At 44.1% G+C, this 17,354-nt stretch overlaps 1 pseudogene; it reads left to right on the forward strand.

Moving 5' to 3' along the window:
* The first annotated feature begins 310 nt into the window (after window positions 1-310).
* On the forward strand, window positions 311-1,524 carry LOC119164634 (uncharacterized; annotated as a pseudogene).
* The last annotated feature ends 15,830 nt before the right edge of the window (window positions 1,525-17,354 follow it).

Raw genomic sequence — 17,354 nt, forward strand, 5'->3', positions numbered from 1 at the left:
ATGCAAGCAGCTGAGGATAAGGAGCCAGAGGGGAAACATATGCTCACACCACGCAACGTGCTGCTCAGACGACAGCAGCAGCACAGGGCTGTCGTAGGCCTTTTTTGAAGTACACAGGAATGGTGAGTTTTCATGTTTTCATATCACACACATAATGTATTTATACTGATTCAAGTGCATCTAGGTATGAGAGGGCTGGGTTTGCCACATTTGAATACATAAAGTACTTACTCGTGCTTCAGTAAGAAGCAAGGTGGCAATGGAAAAATGCTGCATTTTCTTCAGTGGACACGGCAACCAAGCCGCGACGATGTCACCTAACGTACCCCTACTCGTGCAGGTTTTGACGGGATGCCTTTTTTCGTCGACCGGCTCATTGGCGTTTTGCACGGGCCAGCTTGATCTGCGTCACACCTTTGATGCACCGTACAAGCTCGGCACGGGTATCGTTGCTGGTGATATCTTTGATACGCCAGTGGCACCGCGCCTGCAGCCCGAGCATCATCTTTACTGCGCACACCTACATGGCATGATGACGTCACCCGTTCAGCCCGCCAGCGCCACGCCAACGGCTATAAAAGGGACGCCAATTGCTTCAAGCGGCAGTGGACACGGCAACCAAGCCGCGACGATGTCACCTAACGTACCCCTACTTGTGTAGGTTGGTGACTGGAAATATGGTTTCCGTAGTGACGATCCTTGCTTAATAGTGTTGCCGTGTCCACACACCATTCTAAACTGCATAAGTGACTGTTTTGCACTAGCGGGTCTGTTGCTTTCACTGTCGGGAGATGTCGAGCAAAACCCTGGACCTATTACGGATGCAATGTTTAAGGAACTGCTAGAAACGCAAAAAACTATCTTGTCTAAAATTTCGCAAATGCAAGAGCAACAGGCCTCATCTGAGTCTGCTGTGATTCAAGTTCAAAACAGATTAATAACAATTGAAAAAAATTAGAGTGCATAAATAAAGTGGATGGTAGGCTGCTAAAGCTTGAGAGTGCAGTCGATAGGAGCCATACAGAATTGAGTGCTCTGTGCAGTAGGGTTGACGACCTAGAAAACCGCTCGAGACGAAAGAACCTTGTTATTACAGGCGTAAAAGAAGAAGCCCTGAGAATGATGATGAATTACTGAAAAAAATAAATGACGACATATTTGGCTTCATTCTCAACCAGAAACTGAATTCCATGGAAAGAATACATAGACTGGGAAAGAAATTTTCTGGCAAAGACCGCCCTGTAATCCTTAGAGTGGCAGACTACCGAGACAAAGTAAAGATACTGAAAAATTGTTTTAAGCTAAAAAGCACTCATATTAACATTAGTGAGGACTACTCAAAACGTGTAACTGAGATACGGAGAAACTTGTGTGTCTCAAGTTCAGAAGAAAGAAAGAAAGAAAGGAGCGAAAGCTAGACTGGTTTATGACAAAGTTCTTATCAACAATGTTTTGTACACCTGGAGTGATGATGCCAAGGAGAAGATCAAGTGCAAAGCATCTGCTAAACCCAACCAACAATGACCTGAAAGACAAAAACAGGCCGACTTTAAGATCATCAACCTAAATGCTCGCAGCGTACTGAACAAAAGTCACTTAATAGAAAGTGCAACCTTGGAACATGATCCTGACATATTGGCAATCACCGAGACATGGTTGCACAGTGATGTACATGATGTGGAAGTTACACCGCCAGGTTACGTCTTAATAAGGAAGGACCGAGGCGGGAGAGGAGGCGGGGTAGCACTTATGATTAAAAGGGACATAAAGTATCAAACTTTGCCACATGCTGGTGACATTGAAGCCGTATGGGTAAAGATTCGATTAAATGATCACCCTGTGTACATTGGAGTTATGTACAGACCCTCCTGTTCTCCTGCTACGACTCTGACCGACTTAAGATGTTTTATGGATTCTAAAAAACACCAGGACGAGAAAATAATTTTGATTGGTGATTTCAACTTACCAGGCATTCAATGGTGTTCGCATGACATTATAGGAAACGAAGTAGCTCATTGTGAACATCTTTTGGACATTGCCTTTTGTTTTAACCTATGCCAAATTGTGTCTAGCTACACACGCGTTTTTAAGGCTGTATCCTCTATTCTCGACCTTGTATTTGTATCTTCACTCCTGGAGGAAAATGTTAAAACATGTGATGTAATCGAGGGCATATTAGATCATTAGATGGCTATGTTTTCCTTGGATATGGCGTCCGCTAGGTTGCATAAGGATTACAAAATACAGTTCTGAACTTCGCAGCTACTCATGACTTCTCTGTTTTAGAAAAACTTAAAAACTCTTTCGATACTTTTGTTCTCCTGCAAAATTCAAATGCATGTGCTAATAGACTATGGGATTATTTCTTGCAGGTGGTCACTGAATGCATTCAATTCTATATTCCAACACGACAAAAAAAGATAGCAAAGAAAAATCCTTGGATAACGCGTGACGTGATTCATGCCAAAAGGCAACTGAAACGAAAACGGAAAGCTCACTCAAAGAATCCTTGGGCTGAAGGGAAGGAAACCATTCACACTATGAGCCAAGAATTGAGACGTCTAGTTAAAAATTGCAAAGATAATTTTTATAATGTTAAACCAAAAAAGTTCTTGCACGAAGCACCCGAAAAGTTCTGAAGATACGTGAATCCAAACACAAAAACCCATCTTGATGCAGATAAAGAAAACTCACAAGCACGTGCTGAAAGTTTTAATGCCTTTTTTTCGTCAGTATTCACCCACGATGACAGACAAGTACCGACTTTTAATGAGGCTTCTGACACACCTGCCATAGAAGAAATAACGATTAGTGAACAAGGAGTATTGAACCTGCTCCTTAAAATCGACAAAAAGAAAAGTGCAGGACCTGACGGAATACCAAATGAATTTTTATATAGGTACGCAGTTTGGGTCTCGAAGCACTTGACAATAATTTTCCAGTCCTCCGTAAGTAGTGGTTGCTTTCCCACTGCTTGGAAGGTTGGTAAGGTCATACCGATAGACAAATGTGGTACTACTAACGACTGCAAAAGTTTCTGTCCCATCTCGCTCACAAGCACTTGTTCAAAGATTCTCGAGCATATTGTCTCCAAGCATCTTTTAGCTTATCTAGATGTTCACAACCTATTATACTCACAGCAACATGGATTTCGAAAAGGCCTATCTACTATTACTCAGCTTGTTGAACTTGTTCATGATCTCTCCTCTGAAATTAACTCGCAAGGTCAGGTTGACATGATACTCTTAGATTTTGCAAAAGCTTTTGATAAGGTGTCCCATGCTAAACTGTTGTTAAAAATAAACACTACCTTTAAAAACCCAAACATACCGCAGTGGTTTTCCTCCTATTTCTCCAATCGCAAGCAGTATGTTCAAGTCAGCACGAAAAAATCTGCCCTTGCCAATGTTATTTCTGGAGTTCCCCAAGGCAGTGTCTTGGGCCCACTACTGTTTTTGATTTTTGTCAACAATTTACCTAAAGATATTACGGTCCCCATAAGGTTTTTTGCAGACGATTGCGTAATGTATAAAACAGTCAGGTCTCCTACCGATCAATCAGAACTAGATCTAAACCTCGAAAAAATACAAAACTGGTGCACCATTTGGCAGATGGATGGAAACGCCACAAAAACATTAACGATGACCGCAACTAGGAAAAAACGCATTCTAAATACGACGTAATCTATAAATGATGATGACCTTGGCAGAGTAGAACAACACAAATATTTGGGTTTATTAATAACTTCCGATCTGCGATGGAATTTGCATGTAGACTCCGTTTGTGCTAAGGCTAACAAAGCGTTGTGGAGACTTCGGAGAAATCTGCACCATGCTAGCCCGGAAATCAAATGCTTGGCTTACAAGGCTCTCGTACGGCCAATTATGGAGTACGCAAAGGTGGTATGGGATCCGTACAAAACAAGTAATTGCACTAAGCTAGATAGAATACAAAGTTTGGCGTCACGTTTCATATTTAACAAATACCAGTGCTGCCACTCCCCAACTCAGCTTTGCAAGCTGGCCCACCTTCAACCACTAGAACAAAGGACAGAGTATGAAAGACTTCAATTACTCTTTTTAATCATTAAATAACAAGTAAAAATAGACAAATTGAAGTATATGTATATAAAAACTGGGAAAACGTCAAGGCACCGGCATAACATGTACATCCCCACCTCCCAGATCACACAACGATTGTTTTAAGTTCAGTTTCTTTCCGAGGGCGATCAGTGAGTGGAACAGGCTGCCGAATTCCATTGCCTTATCGAAATGTGTACCTTCTTTCTTGAAGGGCCTAAAGGATGTCGTGTATAAAGATGTATAGTTTATATTTTGCTTATTCTATGCCCTCAAGAGCAGAGTGCTTTGGCTATTTCTTGTCATTCATTGTTATGTATGATAGAAGTTGTATAGGGAGTACCTATTTTTTGTATGTATATTGGTTTTTTCCACCCCTGTTATAGCCCGAATGGGGCTGACAGTATAATAAAATGAAATGCAAATGAAATGAAATGAATGAAATGAAATGTCACGTGAAATATGGAAAAGAAACACCCTTTTCTATAACAGCGGTCACAGTCACAACAGACTCCATTGGAGCAAGCATATATGAGTGGCACTCTGTGCTGAATGTTGCCGTGAAAAATCGTGCGAACAATGAAGCAAGGTCACACGATTTTTTTCACCGGAACGCAGGAAAAATGGAGATTCCATTAGTAACATGTTGCGTGAACACATGATACTTAAGTCCGTCTCTTCTCATAATCACTGACTACAAGCATTCAATTGTGCACGCCCGACTTGATGAGCAATTGTGCTCGTCAAGTTGCGCTGGTGTTTTGTTTATTGTCACAAACATTGTATAAATGTTGAAATGACATTTTATTTGAATTCTCGACTGCAGTCATGCTGCAGTGCTAAAAAATACGTAAATCAAGACAGCAAACAAGAGGCGCGTTGTTTTGATAACATACAGCATATCTCGCGGCGCCCAAACCATACTACGTTCAAAATTTATTCCTGCAATGAGTCGTTTACAATGAAAACTAGATGAAATCAATCACTGGCATGTTGATGTGATGATGACCATTTTCATTTGTTAAACTGTGCAACACGACCACTTACTAGCTTAGTAAAGGCTCAGAGTGTAGTTGTGCCTTAGCCTCGTTGTGCTGAAATGAAAATATCATAGTGAGCTGCAAAACAGTGTGAGGCATTAAGATATCACATTCCTACACTATGTGGTAAGGCCGCATAAAAAGCGCAGTGAGATAGAAAACATAGTGGGGCAATACAGATATCACAGTGCCAGTAACCTTTACAGAAAATGTGAACTATTCGGTCGTGGTCTCCGTGTGAATGACTAGACACCTTTGTAATGTGAGGAAAAAACTGCCACTGGAGCAGCTCGAGCATAAATTGAGAAACGCATACATCGAACATAAAAAACGCTGAACTCCTTGTACGAAGTAAATGCTAACATAAATCTAGTAATATGCACTAAATGCAAACAAAGAACGTATAAAATAGAACATGAACAGCAACACGTAAACATATCCAAACCACTAAACCAATAATGAATGATAATATGTTAAAACATTGAAACATGGCAAAAAACTAAAATATGTATATGTCTCCCAAAGCATATAAAATTGAACATGAACAGCAGCATCTAGACATATACTGAAACCAACAAATCAATGATGAATGATTACAAGTAAAAACGTTGAACACACGAAAAAAAAATTTAATGAACTACGTATCCTTTTCTCGCAGAAGGCCCTCAGCCATGGCTTATGCCAAGGAATGGACTGCCTGCAGGACGCCCTCCTGTGCCGCTGCCGCTTTCTCCTGTGCTGCTGCCATACGCCGTGCTACAGAAGCGATGCGGGCGGTCGATGTCTTTATCGCCCGCAGCACCTGCGACGAATCATCATGGTGGAAATGTTTAGGTGAGCTGCCGGTAAACCCTTTACCATCTCGTGGCTGGAAGCTGCTGCTGCGAAAAATTACAACGGGCACAACAATTTTCCCTCAGTTGAAGATTTACTGGCTGATGGCATCCTTTGAAATTGTGAAGCTTCGTGTAAAAGCTATGCCCTCCTCGTGTGGACCAGCAAACATTTTCTGGAACTACTCTTTATTCATCTCCTCAAATGCATCTCTAACCATCAAAGAGCCCATTTCAGGGGTAACCAACCTTTTGCCCGGCAGTTTATCATTGCAGATATCCGATACCGAGCCCTCATTACAATGCATGGTTCTCGTTTACAGCCCAAGCTGGTTTCAGTCATCATAATAGAGCATGGAGAATGTTAACGCCCCTTATGTAAAATGTAAACAAAAGGTCTACTCACCTTGAGCACCTTGTCACCCTGCTCAAGGCTCCTGTCCTGCAATCAACAAAGCACTAAGTTCTCAAATTCTTGCGTGTTACTGTGTCACTGCCATCTGCAACCGCTTCAGTGGCCTCCACCTCCATTTCCACCGCAGCAGTGGGAACATCCACCTGCTAGAAAGCGTCCTAAGCTTGATCCTTAAGAAAGTGGCCATTCGTTACTCTGACTATTTTACAATCTTACGTACTTAAAGTCTGCGAAAATGTTCTGCAGCAAATCAGTGGTCAATGATACAATGTATTACCATTTTAGTGCATGCGCTTGCCCGCAGGCATTGCGTGTCTGTTATGATAAATACCCCTTGTACTGCAAGGGTTGCAAACTGAGATTTTAGTTGATAAACCTACCTGCTTTTGAATTCTTTCTCTTGCGCTATCTTCCCGATTAACAAGGTTCCGCTAAAGGCACCCCTTCAGATATCATACTCTGTCATGCCACTGCTCAGGAACCCGTGATAATGCGGCGGCAGAGTGCTTACCTGTTGATAGTTGAGGCCAGAGACGCCACTGAAGCGTGTCATCCAGTCGACAGTAGAACCCAGCCAACCCCCTCCAGTCGACAGTAGAAGCCAGGCAGCCAACCCCCTCCAAGCCCCTGAAAATATACACCGTGTCAAAGAACAAATCGCCCGCGCCATTCGACGGTCACTCACGTTTCTGCCTCTCTGATGGCAGCGTCGTCACGGCGGGCCTCGGGCACCACCAGGCCTGCCACTCCTGCGCAGGCCCTTCATGGTTCAGCGCGTCACTGATATTTTGCCACAGCCACCGCCGGTGGGCGACGGTGACGCCGTGCCGCAGCTCGATGGTTTTTGCCGCGAGCTGGGGATGTTAGTTCATAAAGGCGAGCACCAGCACGCGCTTAGTCTCGGAAACGCGGATGAGCCACTGCTGCTGTTGGTTACTGGTGCCGTTGCCTTCCGCCATGATTGCGCGCGACTGAGCCAACGGCTTCGAAAGTTGCGCCATTTAGGTTTAAATAGTGGTGGAGATATGGGAACAGTAACTACTTGAAACGGGGTTGCACCAAGTGCCACTACTTACCGTCTCGCTAAATGTAGCGTCATTTCAAAACAATAACGAAAAAAGTGCCGCCATATCCACGAAGTGAATGATGATGAGTGGGCGAAGCTCTGGAGGAAAACCTGGTAAACCATGAATCTTCCGTACCTTTTGCCCACTCGATTTTATTACAATGCTCCCCCTAGCGTACGTCGCCGCACTAAATTGAACATGATGACACGCATGATGAAAATGATGACACGTGCCGTATGTGACATTATTCCTATTTTATAACATCTCGCATCTTTCATCATCAACTACAAGTACCACCGCCTAGTTTATAACATCTTGCATCTCTTCATCATCAGCTACAAGTCCCGCCATCTAGTGAACACTGAAAGAACTAAACGAGAGGTGGCTACATGCAGGAGACGGTGCCGCCATCTAGTGAACACTGTACGAACTAAACGAGAAGAGGCGACATACAGGAGACGGTACCGCCATCTAGTGGACACTGCAAGAACTAAACGAGAGGTGGCTACATACAGGGGACGCACAGCCCACGCCTTAACGAGCTTCGCCCCTAAAAATACGTTTGGATTGTGCCGTATTCCTAATTCGACGTTTGAAAACTAGTACCAACAGATTTTGATAGCGAGCAATAATAGGTAAACATTTTTCAGTACGTTACAAACACTTTTCACTTTGCTATACGGTCCCCAAGCCGACGTCGAAATAATGACGCAGTCCTTCTTTCATTCATTGGCTGCTTGCTTTATCGTCTTCACGACCGCTGCGGACCGCTCACTTTTTGACGTCACCGACAGAACGCCTCCGTCCGGTTTGGAATTTGTATATGATTGCACCACTGATATGGAGAGCGTGGCTTTGGCCGGTACTTACTTGGCTCTGAGTGCATGGGATTTCCTTTTCTGTGCTAGCGGGTGTGCGATGGGTCGATTCCCAGGTACGTGGGATCCGCCGATTTTTTTTTTTTTTTTTTTTTGTGGCAGCGGCTATGGCGATATCTACAATACCATGGGCGGTAGGTCAAAGGGGCGGCGAGAAACAATCCTGCGACGGGCACCCACTAGTGGCGCCCCTTGTGGATGGGGAACCCTCGTGGATGCGGCTGTTGTCACAAATAGTCGTATGGTAAAGCGCATCCGGTTTCACACCATGTGTCCTGCAGTAAAGTGATGCCATCCAAACGTTGAGCCTCCCAGCCACAACAGTTGTCAAACGTGGGGCACGCAGCAGACGAAGCGGACGATCTAAGAAGTGACGTGCTGACGAGGATACGTCACTAAAACTAGCGCATACACGTACCGCTGCCTGGTGGCGCTGCTCATATCATAACGTGATATCAGGGAATAGAGCAGAAACAGAAACTGGCTTTTAAAAGCATGCTGTAAATAATATTATAGCGAAGGTTCTTATGAGACGACCACGCGGGTCACGCAGTGACGTAGCTGTCCGCCGCCGCAGCCACTGGTGTCTGTAACCACTGTCACATGAATAAAAAAACTATAAGAAATTGGCAGGCCCCCCGTATCTGAGAATCGACGTTATGCGAAGCATACGGAGGGAATGTGACTGTGTTGCAATTTTCGTTATTGAGCGAGACGTCATGAAATGACGCTAAATTTACGTACAAATGTTGCACGCACACACAAATGTTGAAGAGTTGCAGATGTTTATATAACCAGTTGTTTGCGTTTCCGCAACAATGTCAACTGTAACATGCGTATTAGCAACACCAAAAGCTAATATGAAGCGCTGATGCTCGCGAGGATGCTGGCCCTGTACACAGCTACATAAATCAAACTCAACGCATAACAACTAACCAAAATCGAAGTTAACCCGACGTGACAGCTGTATCAAAGGAGTACGTATGTAATGTTCATAAAATTTAATAGGCAGCACTGCAACGACTATTGACGTTTTACAAAGATTAGCGTCTATTTGAAAAGTAGTTCCGATACCTGGCGTATCGCTGTGGTAAAATGTTTTACTGCCACGCAGAATGCTTGTGTTCGATTCCTTCTGGTACCCTGAAATTTGTTATTTACACTTGTCGGGAGGTCAACGCTGCCTATGCGAGGTTTGTCTTGACACTGACATTTATTCTATGCCTTCGTTGGGTCACTGCTACCGATTTCGGGTATTGCTTAACGCTCACACGTTCAAATTGCCCATGTGTGTTATCGAGGTTCCTGGGTAGATACTAGGTGTCAATCACCTGTGGCACATACCCGCATACCAGCGGCACATACCCACCCGTGGGTTTGTGCCACTGTCTGGCCTGAAATGTTTGACGACGTACGCGACGAGATTGTCACATTATTCATGCCTTGACCAGCACGTCATATTCTCCAACTTATCTTACCCTCCCATGATAATTTTGGTTCACGCCATGTTAAGGGGGTGACTACGAAAGCACCCAAACATAAGTGACTAGATAGATAGATAGATAGATAGATAGATAGATAGATAGATAGATAGATAGATAGATAGATAGATAGATAGATAGATAGATAGATAGATAGATAGATAGATAGATAGATAGATAGATAGATAGATAGATAGATAGATAGATAGATAGATAGATAGATAGATAGATAGATAGATAGATAGATAGATAGATAGATAGATAGATAGATAGATAGATAGATAGATAGATAGATAGATAGATAGATAGATAGATAGATAGATAGATACGCTCACATTTGCTGAAGTTCGCTGAGAAATTCTTCGCATTTATGACCACCAAAGACATGTGGTGGCATGGCGAAATGACTGTTCTACCGCTGCTCCACGCCGATGCTTGAGCTCGTTTGCAAACTTGCCTTTGGCAGACTTGATGTCGGGAAAGGAATGACGGTGATATGAGTACTAAAACCTTTTAGAAGAGCAAAAGAACAACCAGGCGTCCCACAATGCGAATCGCATAAAAAGTGGGTCGTCCGATGCTCCTACGCCTTACACATACCTAATAAATCCATCACCTAATAAATGTGGCATATACCCACTTCAGGCGTAATTCTTCGTCGTCGTCAACCACTCAATGCAACACAAAAGTAGCACAAAATCCCTTGCAAGTGTTTAGTGGATACTGCGCTTCTCTGAAGACTATTGAAGGATACCACAGTGAAAGCCAGCCTACTACACAGAAATTATGATAATTGATGGCATAGTGTGCTTGCCGCACTTGCCCAATGAGTGTTCAGGAAAGAGCTCTGAAAGGCCATTCTTCATGTTTTCGCTATGACGGTGCCTCGCGTTCCGCGCATGCCTCACGACATTTTCAGGACCCGCTCTACGCTTACCGGCACATTTTCTATCTATCTATCTATCTATCTATCTATCTATCTATCTATCTATCTATCTATCTATCTATCTATCTAGCTAGCTATTCTTCTATCGATTCATCTGTCTGTCCATCAATGTATCCATCTATATATCTATCTATATGTCCACATCTGGGTGCTGTAGTGATCACTCCATTAATTTCAGGTAGACCAAAATTAGTATATGAAGGTAAGATGGTTTGACGAATATAAATATATGACAAGTCATAACATGGATAACGTGAAAATCCCACCGCGTGCGTTGTCAATACCTTTCCTTCATACACGTGTGTTACATACCGATTTACTACTGGCCGCTTTATGCGGGTATGCGTCACAGGGGATTGACAGTTTATATCTACCCAGGAACGATGGGGACATTGGCAATATAAATACGACAGCTATAAGAAAAGCGAACATCGGCAGTTTTGACCCGATGAATTTTTATAATAAATTTAAGGGTACCAGCTGGAATCGATCAAAAGCATTCTGCGTCGTAATCAAATATTCTACTGCACAGTCTAACCACGTAACGGAACTGCTTTGGAAAATGATCCAATGTGGGCGTAATGTTGGTGAAACGTTAGTTGTATTATCGAATTTAATTATTAACATTACATTTGTGTTACTCTGATAAGGGTGTCACGCCGGGTTGACGCCAGTTGTATACTTGAGGGCCACCCACTGAAATTCGTTTACGTATTGCACAAGCCAAAGCTACTACCCTCGCAAGCACAATCGCTAAATTTCAGCTTACCGTATCTGTTGTTGGTAATAGCATGTTGCTGTTGACATCGTTACGTTACTGTAAATAGCTGGTTTTAAAAAAATTGGATTGTTCAACATAACTTTATTTGTTCATTCTTACACATCACTAGCGTCATTTCGTTACATTTTCCTCGACAAAAAACAATAAATACTTTTGTTAGGCGAGTAAATGGTGTATATTGTTCGAGATATTTTAGCGCGAAAGTAGAGGGTGAAAAAGATGAAGAAACAGCACACAAGCTGGACGCTAACTTCAACCGACCTTATTTCTGAAAAAGTATGGGAGAAAAGCGTAGGCTGTGGACCCCTGAAGCGCATGCGTGCCGCCACTGCATTACTAATCAATTGTTAAGCATTACATAAGGAAAAAAAAGAACTGCACTCTTTCATGAACAAATATATAGGCATGCTGTAAATGCACTCTGTACGCTTGTTCTTTATGTGATAAGCTTCAAGCAACTTCTTTTCGGAAGTAGCAGAACTTCTACCAAGGATCGTAATGTCAAGAAGCCACGGTGTACAAGTGCATGCACTATGGGCTTCTAAAGGCACAGTATCTTTGTTTCTCGAAAACAACTCATGTTCGCGCGAACGGTCGTAGGTGCACCTCCTAGTTCGACTTACGTAGGTCTTCCCACACGGTAGAAGTATGGCGTGCAAGACCACGATTGCGCACTTCACGTATTTTGTGGCATGTTTCTTTTGGCATCCGTGCCAGCGCGCAGATTACCCAGTTATCTGCCCTCGAAAGCTCGTCTTTAAGAAAAATGTCTTGTAACATCTTAATTTTTGTCTCTAGCATGCGCGGTGGTTTGGCCGGTGGCGCCTTCTAAGAGGATATTCGATTACTTTTGGTGCCAGGGATAGATTTTCTTCTCATACCTCTAGAGGTAAATCGAGCAATCATGGATGTTTGCAGGTGCAAAAAAAAAACAGGCAATAAAAGCAACTTCACCCAAGACCTAGACTGAGCTCTCTGCCATGGAATAGACATGATTAAACAGCCATGACGCGAACCACGTATTCTATATACTGTAGCGGGAAAGAAACAAATAGCCCTTCCATGATATGGCTTCCCGCATGGAAGAACAGCCCGCTGAAGTGGTTGTAATCCGTGCAAACGGAAGGAAGCCGTCGTTCGCAGACTGGCAAAGCTAGCAATTAGCGGCTACATAATTCAGACGCCACGTTGTCGGACAAGTATGAGAGCAACCAGAGCAGCACCTACTTGTATGCCTGTGTGATGTTTTTTTTTTCACTTTGGTTGAGGCCTCGGCTGTCTTGGCACGGACATCGCGGTGGCTGGTACGCGTCGTCACGTGGATGAATCTGCGGCCAGAATACATTCATGATCTTCAGCGGTTACACAAGCAGCCCCATTGTACTGTTTAACGTCACAGCACTGTGCATCGTCTCACCCCCATTAGGATGGCATGCCTGACCGAGACAGATTAACGAGCCCCGGTGACGTCACAAAACAGAGGAAGCGAAGAAAAACCTCAAGATCGAGGTAAGAAAGACCGTTCTATATCAAGCAAGCCCAGGTGCGTCGTTCAGAAAAAGCAATTAAGAGTCCTGCTGGTCGCCCTCTTCGCCGAGATGTAATTACGGCCGTTGGATAAACACGTGCAGCATCACCGGCTAGCGGTGGGGACAAGCGGCCCCTGTCCCGAAAGGAGGGCTTCCATACGTTGCGCCTTGTTGTTTTTGTCGCTGTCGCGAGAAGATGTAACGCCACTCGCTCCATCCGCACACTGAAGCAATGGCGTCCTTGGGAGGCATTTTCTAATCGATGCGCGGGAAGAGTCAGAGCAGACTCTGCGCGCGAAAGACAGCCCCCATCATTGCTGTCCTGCACTTTTCATTATAAATGCGGGCCTCCTCATATTACGCAAACGTCACGTAATAACACAGAGTGGGGCTAGTTGCTACGTATTCATTCAACACGAGACAGGGCGTGCAAATACAAACACGAGTAGAAAGTCGGGACACCACAAACGCCTATACTAACCGAGCAACTGAAGAGGCGCACGACGGTGAAAAAAAAACAGATGGCACGAAACGTTATCTGCGCGCGTCCGCACAATATCCGAACTATATGAACTAGTCATGCGCTGTGGTCTGCGTGAAAGTTAACTGTTAAGGCAATTTATTTCTTCTTTATCCACGTTATTCAACGGTTGGCTGACGCATTCGCGACCGCTATTATCAATATATCATGCCTCAATTAAAAGACGCGTTTTTTTTCAATCCTATGCAAGGAGAAAACTGCAAATTCGTCCAATTACGGAGAGCAATTACACTCTCAACAACGTCAGAAAAATTAGAACGTGAGCCTCCAGTTTGCGCTTTTTTAGGTTGAAATATTGTATGGTTAATGCAGTTGCCCGCCTGTCCTATAGGTGCACGAGCGACCTTATCTGAAAGGGACCTTATATACTACACTTGTCAGCGAGTTTGTTGGCGTGTTTTACAAAAGAAATATCAGACCACTTTTTGTCCCCTCTTATCCACTCATTCTTTCCCTGCAGTGCGGATCAAAGCTTACCTAGCTTATTGGCAGCCGGTAAAACAGCATTAGTAATGTATCTGCTTCCTACTTTATATAGCCTGTGAGATATGCAATGAAAATTCTGTATACCTACGACATGTTTCATTCTATCGCTTTCTGCAACCGGGCTCGGACTTGACATAACAAACTTCTTTAAACATTCAGTGACAGTCACCACTGCAACAACAGTATTACTTACATCTGAAACACAGTTTTAGGCGAAATACATATGGAGCTATAAAAAAAGGAGGCTAAACCTCTTACTGCAATCCGCGCTCAATGAGTGCTAGCAAATACCGCGGAAGTTAGAAAAAAAGACAATTTCCCCTTCCGGGCTGCTAAATCGGCAGAAAATACTGCAGAGTCTTTCCATAATAGGACATGGTAATCACTGTAAGAATCTCTCAGCACGAGCGACAAGCACGAGGCAAGGATTTGAAAAATCTGAACGGCAGCTTCTTGTACAGCATGCTTCATTATGCAGGACTCACTTTGGGCACGAATCGCAGACTTCGTCGAGAACGAGAACGACCGTGGCCATAACACGCAATGACTTCCACGTCTGGTACAGCAAAAAAATATCGCTAAGGTATTTTCTGGATATATCTTTGGTGGTGTCGTGAGGGGAGTACACTTACAATTCGCACAATCAATTTCTCCTCTTCCTTTCGCTTTTAAGAGCGAATCTCCTTATGGCGTGGCTTGTGCGACTCCTGTTGTCGTGATGCGTAACCTGTGGCACATAACCGCATACCAGTGGCACCTACCCGCCCTCTGTTACATATCCGCACGTCCACATGTTATGGGAAGAAAAATGACAGCATATCCATGGAGTGAATAATTATGAGTGGGGCGAAGCGGCCTTCAGCCTGTTCGTCTGTTCGTTCTTGCGTTCGTCCGGACGCGCGGATGGTCGCGGCATTGGAAGTGTTCACTAAATGAACAGATGGACGCACGGACAGGCAGACAGACAAGCAGACGGACAGACAGACAGACAGACACACGGACAGACGGACGGACGCACGAACGGGCGCACGTACGGATGGACTGGCGTACGTACGGACGCGTGAACTGACGCGCAAACGTGCGCACGTACGGGCGCACGGATGGAAGCACGGAGGAATTGATGGACGCTTCTTCCCGCTCATCATCATTGATTCCGTGGATACGCTGTGATTTTTATCATTTTTGTTAGCGTGATTATTGTTGATGAAAATAATTACTTTCTTCGCCTTTTGATTCGCGAACGGACCTCCGAGCGAATAAAACGGAAGGTGAGAAATGAGTCGTAAACAAAATATTGAGTTCCTGCGTGCAAGAAAGAAACACGCCGGAAGAAATATGGATTGCTTCACGGCAGAATATATTGCTTTGAAGAAGCGGTGGCGATCATTCTTGGCTAATGCAGAAGGTCCTATAATAAATAAATAAATAGATAATAATTGCCAACAGAGATACAAGCACACACAAAAAAGAAACGGTTATTCTTCAGCCACTCCTCTTCGTTTTTCTCTGCTGGTTACCTGCGAGGCCATCAAAATTCTGTATAATCACGATCCTCTGAAACAGATCCCTGTATGAGGTAATGCCTTCGTTCTGCTGGTGAGAAGAAACAAGCCAATAAAATTACGTACCAGAAAAAAAGAAACATAAAGGACAATACACAAACGAATAACATGAGTTAATTCAGGCGCAGACATAAACTCACGTTTGGTATCGTTGTAACAGGCCATAATATTAAATAACGAGCAAGTTTGGTTTCATGAATTATAATCCTGATAAATAGACTCAAAGTCCCAGCCCTACATTTCTTTTTCCACCTCGAATCTGTTTTTCGGCATCGGTATTTTCCTAATGTTTTTTTATGTTCTTTTTATGTTCTATGAACTTTAGTTCATTACACTCTTGCTGCTCGTTGTGCGCAAATGAATAGAGTGCGCAAATGAATCACGGTGTAGCACGACCCCCCGACACTGCGAGCCTTCTTATCCTAGTCCTTAATCGCGGCCACGAATAAAGACTCGCAGAGCCGGCGCACAACGAGCGGCAGTGTACTTCATCATCCACACGTTAGCTCCAAAAAGAAGACCTACAAGTCGGCGCTGATTTGACTCAAGGGCATTAGGAAGGTCCTTTCAGGCACATTCTGGTGTTAGCGTTGGCGTCGTTGGCTATCCTTCCTTCCTTTTTACTGCAGCTGGTTTGAAAGCCAGGGATTAATTGTAGTCAGACGCTTTGACATCGTTGGGATTATTTGCAAAATGTCCCACTTCAGTCACATGTGGTGTACAATCAGCTTAATTTCTCGATTAGTAGAGCTCTGGTTGTAATATTACCGTTTTGAACCACCGAAACATTGATCTTTCACACTAAACCAAATTATTATGTGCCTTCATAATGTGTCCCTTTAACTGTGCACGGTGCTGTACAGTTGCACTTTAAATAAGGGTGAGAGTTGTACGTAAGAAAATCCCGATAGGATTAATACGGACGTCGTTGTGGAGGGCTGCCGAAACGCCCGACCAAATGGTGTTAGTTAACGTTACCTTCAAATATTCGGCGGTGTATCTGAGTGATTCACTGCAAATGTCATCGAACGATGCATAGTTGTCTGTTTGGAGAGAGAGAGAATATAACGTTTATTTATTGTCTTGCACTAGATCGGTGAATGAGATCCTGGAGAGATAGAATAAAACATTTATTTGCGACCGAGGAAGGAATGTCGGTGAGTGGGGTCCTTAGTCCGGGATCCCATTGGCACGGGCCGCTGTCCTCGCTCATCTCACGAAAGCCTCTCGGGTCTTCGGATCCGAGCTAGACAGAGCTGACTCCCACCATACAGTGTTGTGCTGTGCTCTGGGTTGTAGAGGTGGATTGTGTGGGCATTCCCTTACCATGTGGTGCAGGGTGGCTGTTTTAGTGACGCAGAACCTGCACTGTGGTGCGCATGTGTCGGGATCTATCTAGGACAGTATGTATGGATTGGGGTAAGACAAGGTTTTCAGGTGACGCCACGTTACCTGAGATTCTTTACTGAGCTTTGGTCCTGGCGGCGGAAGTTTTCGTCTTTCGAGTCTTTGATGTTCTAGAATATCTGTCCATTTTAGGAGCGAGTCCATATGCCTAGTCGAGGGTCGGTGCGATATGCCGGGGTCGGAAGTCCGGAAGAGTAATTCTTGGGCCGAGGCATGAGTGAGCTCATTGCCTCTAACTCCGCAGTGGCCGGGTATCCATATCAGCTGTTTCCATTCGCCCTCTGAGCGTGAGGACGAGAGCTGTGTATA

Source organism: Rhipicephalus microplus, chromosome 1 (assembly GCF_043290135.1).
Source record: "Rhipicephalus microplus isolate Deutch F79 chromosome 1, USDA_Rmic, whole genome shotgun sequence".
NCBI classification, from domain to species: domain Eukaryota; kingdom Metazoa; phylum Arthropoda; class Arachnida; order Ixodida; family Ixodidae; genus Rhipicephalus; species Rhipicephalus microplus.